The 4,643-nt window shown below is 27.8% G+C and overlaps 1 long non-coding RNA gene across 1 annotated transcript; it reads left to right on the top strand.

Moving 5' to 3' along the window:
• Positions 1 to 873: 873 nt before the first annotated feature.
• LOC140885192 (uncharacterized) lies at positions 874 to 3,275 on the top strand. Its single transcript, XR_012150833.1, has 3 exons — positions 874 to 1,342; positions 2,344 to 2,454; positions 3,083 to 3,275. It is a non-coding gene; the product is annotated as an uncharacterized lncRNA (long non-coding RNA).
• The last annotated feature ends 1,368 nt before the right edge of the window (positions 3,276 to 4,643 follow it).

The following is a 4,643-nucleotide window of genomic DNA, read 5'->3' on the forward strand; positions in this document are numbered from 1 at the left end:
TTGTATATTGATATTGATGCGTAGAGGAGGGGTAAGATGAATTGACTTGGAGTTATTGCTATTTGTTTATTTAATATAATTTAATTTTATGAGAAGTTTATTTATAATTTGACGGTGACACATAGATGACTTACATTTTTTTTTATCTTTTTAATTTTTTAGATCATCTCTAACTCATATTTTCTATTTTTCATTATCATTCTTTCAAAATAGAGATCCGTAATCTCTATTTTCAAAAAACATCTCCAACTAATATCTTCAAAATATTACCAAATATTCTATTTCTCTATTTTTTTTACAACAAGCATATATATAATTAAATAATTACATAATATATCGTTCAACTAAATTAATTAATTCTATTCAAGTATAATATATTTCTTACTATATCTCTTACTATATAATCTCTTAGGCATTGTTTGGTTTGATGTATTATTAATCTATGTATAATTTATCCCAATTAATTTCGTTTTATTTTCGTAATATTATTTATCTATTTATTAATTAATAATTTTACATCAATTAAATCAAATAAATTATAATCTATCCATCAAATCAAATAATGTATTAACTATTTTTTATTTATTTTTAATTTACATTATATTACTTATCTATGGATTACTTATCCTATCATTCAAACCAAACAATGTCTTACTATATCTTACTATATAATAAATCTCTTACTATATCTCTTACTATATATCTCTTACTATCTCTTACTGTAGAAACTACTTAGTACGTTTGGTATGGCTTTTTGGTATGACCTATAACTAATATGGCCCAATCCATAGCAAACGGTTGAAAACCAAAACACGTTCTATCCCTAACAACAAACAAATGTTTGCTTTCTCCTCTTTCTTAATCAAGGTTTGTGGTTTGTTTTTTTTACCTTTCTTAATTAGGTTTGTGTCGTTCCGTTGTTTCTTTCATCTTCATTATTCTGAACATCTATATATTTGTTAATTAAAAGTTTATTAATTTTTAATTACACTTTTTGGCATAATTCTGGTGTGAGAGTGATTGTACCAGTCAGACTTCTTTGTAGAGTGATTGGCCTAATTAAAAGTTTATTTATTCTTTTTTACTCTCTCGGTGTGTTTGTAGATTTTCAAGCACATATTTTTATGGTTTGTGGTGTTTTCCGCCGATGAGGTTGGAAGTCGAGTGAAGAAGAATTTTCTTTTGTTTATTCTATTTTTACTTCATTTATTTTGAGTTTCTAACAATTTGATGCAGGCGATTTGTATAGAATGATCTCCCGGTTTTGTGCAGAAAAATCTATTGTTTCACCTTCTCTTCCTCACTCCATTCATCATTGAGTACATTCATCATTGAGTAAGAGGTAATGAAGAGTTTGCTTTTAATTTTTCCCCCTTTTCTTGATTTTTTTTTATTTACTAACAAAAAAATTTTGATACAGCGAAAATGTGCTTCATTTAATTAATTTTATTTTTCATTATTGGTACACGGTTGTAAATTTGTGCCTTTGTTAATTAACTTTAAATGTTTGTTAAATTGCATGCATGATTTCTAAAGTGGATTACACGTCTATCAATTACCCAAGTATATTATTCAAGTTTGTGCTTTTGTTAATGAATTTAAGTGTTTGTTAATTGCTTGCATAAAAATTATGAAGTCATACTGATTATGGAAGAAAAGGTAAAAATCATTCCCTCAGCTCCGAGAAACGCAAAATAGTTTTCACACTCAATATCTTCCATTTATATGTCAACCTATATTTAATTTTATCCTTTTTCTGCACGAATATGTTGTTTCATTCTAAATTTTAAGTTTCTAATCAATAAATCTCTAACAACGTAGGAATTTTTTTTACTAACCAAAAGCTTGGCTTCATTACGCAAGTAAATGTTTGGAAACCCAATTTTTAAAATTTTATTTTAGGAGCAGATTCAATGTTTATGGGCAATTATATTGGAGACCACAAACCTTATGTAGTAATTTTTACGAGCAAATTATATACTCACTTTTTTTTACTGACTGGTGTCGTTATTTTGATATTTTGTAGTTTCATGTTTGCTTGGGTTGTTTTACTTTGGAAAAATGAATATGATTTGTTGTGTTTAATTAGGGGTTACTGTGGTTCTCAATAAGTTTTTTTTTAATTATATTTACTATTTAATTATAGTAGAGTAGAGGGCAATAGAGAAATCGTTTCTCAATCAATTGGAAAAGTTTGGCTTTAATTAAAGATTATACCCTTTCATCATATTCAGTATATACAAATCAAACTGGTGGCCAAATTTATAATCTAATCTCCCCCACCATCCCTTGATCCATCAAATTCTCATGTTTCATCCAAACAAATATGTTTTGCTTCTTCAGTGTCTCAGATTTTTCATCACTCACCGGTCTACAAAAATCAAATAAGTAATGATGGCCACCGTCTTACCGTCGTCACCACCAGTGGTATAATGCTAAATGTTGTAAAGTAAGGTAAGATTTTGTCAAAAAAATGTTTACATTATCAATTCTCTACTCCCAAAAGTTCATATATTCATTTAGTGTAGGGTTAATTATAATTAGTATGTGACTTTGGTATAAAGTTAGGAATGTGGGTCAGTAGATTATTATAGATGAATTTTGTCCAGATTTGTTGATGCAATTATTAAAAAGTATTTGTGAAATTTGAACAGTTGGTGTAGGTTTGGTTTAGTTTTCCCTACATTATGTATGATTGGTTTGTAAATGATGATTATATGGAATATTTGAGGATTGAAAAATTTGATGTATTGCTGACAATGTTTTAGGATTGGCGAATTCGAAAATGCTATAATTGTCATTTTGATTTGATAACTTGCTTTTTGATACAATGAAAAATGCTCACAAAATATTTGTTTTAATTATAGGTTGAATTGCTCTTTTTTGTTTGTCCTTAAAGTTTGATGTGGTTACGAGTATCTTCAGAGTTCACATATTTTTATCTCTCACAATTGAAGTAATTTGTTATGTTTCATTTGTCTCAAACATTTTTTCTTTTAAAATGATATGTTCTATACTTGATGCTAGAAAATTGCAATTATACGGTGGACCAACGCTGACATAAATGTTTCTAAATTGCAAGGTTGACAACACAAGTTCATACATGAATCATCCAAATTGTTGGAAGTGGTGCACAATCGCACAACTCAATTTCAGCCTCAAACGATTTTCCTGCAAAGATAGATGAGGCTTTGGTTACATTATGTTTGCCCATCTAGACATTGTTTACATGAATCTTTAGGATATGTATGTTTGACAAGGCATGGAAGTTTAACAAGAGCCACTTATTATTATTATTATATTTTTTTAATTCTTTCAAAAGTATCTGGTTTTGAAATGTGATTGTATATTAATTTTAGTATTGATTTGCGTTAGTTTGTCACTGTTTTTTGAAAAAAATAACCAATGTCTTCCTTATAATTTATAAACCCATTGGTTCGTGTTTATGGGCTTTTGATTTACTGCAATTGTTTTTTATAAGAATACACTTGATTACTTTTTATCTATCGCACTTTTTCATTTTTTTGGTATGCAATTGTGGGTTTCGACCCAATGATATATCATATTTTAAAATAACATTATATATCTAATCTATATTGTTACATTTTATCGTTGATCATCGTCATAGCTACATATTAATGCATGCATATATTTCAAACTTATAATTTTTTATATTTATTCTACATTTTACACACGCATCGCGTGTCCAGAATTGCTAAACCTTCAATTGTGACTCAAGATATAAAAATTATTTTAGACCTTCAATCTCGGAAGACTTTTATATAGCACACTTATTATTACCCATGTTATGCTTAATATTCATGTACAAACGTCTCACACGCATCGCGTGTGCCTCAGTCGCTAGTTAATAATTATGTATTATATTATTTAACATAAAACAACTAAAATTTATTAATTTGTTGGTGGTATGTAATTAGTATTTGCCTATTTTTCTGTGTCAACAAATATTCATGTTTATCAAGTTGATAATAAATGTTTGTAATGAATTGTTGTTGTATTTTTTTTTCATGATCTTATTCATTATTTTTATTTGGTGTTTATCATAAATATTAAAATTACAATTAATTAATAAATAAAATAAAAACTTCAGATAAATTATAACCAAATTAAAAAAAATTGAACACTAAAACTAATAACAAAAGATAGGAAAATAATTTGGACCAAAATATTTTTTTTTAAAAAAAAACCAAAAGTCCCATTTTGCAATTTTAGATGATGTAATTTTTGAAATTAATGTCATCCTCTAAAATTCTACTCTATATATACAACGAGAGGATCACTGTAGCACTCATTGCACTCTCCAAAATAGAGAGTTCATATAGAGTAGGGTTGGAGATGAAACCCTCCTCTATAATGGAGAAATCCTCCATTAGAGAGGAGAGTTGGAGATGGACTTAGATTATATTTGTCTTTCGTTTGGACATGTATCACTACAAGGATTTGTAACCGAATTAAAGACCGAGTTTAATATCGGTCTCTAAATTAGAGACCCAGAATAATATCGGTCTCTAATTGCCGACTGACATTAAGAATTTCGGTCTCCAATCCTTTACTCTTTTTAAATAATTATTTTTTTCTTTTTTGCGACCGCTATAAAAAAAATGTTGTCTCTAAATTAGAGA

Source organism: Henckelia pumila, chromosome 2 (assembly GCF_033568475.1).
Source record: "Henckelia pumila isolate YLH828 chromosome 2, ASM3356847v2, whole genome shotgun sequence".
NCBI classification, from domain to species: Eukaryota; Viridiplantae; Streptophyta; class Magnoliopsida; order Lamiales; family Gesneriaceae; genus Henckelia; species Henckelia pumila.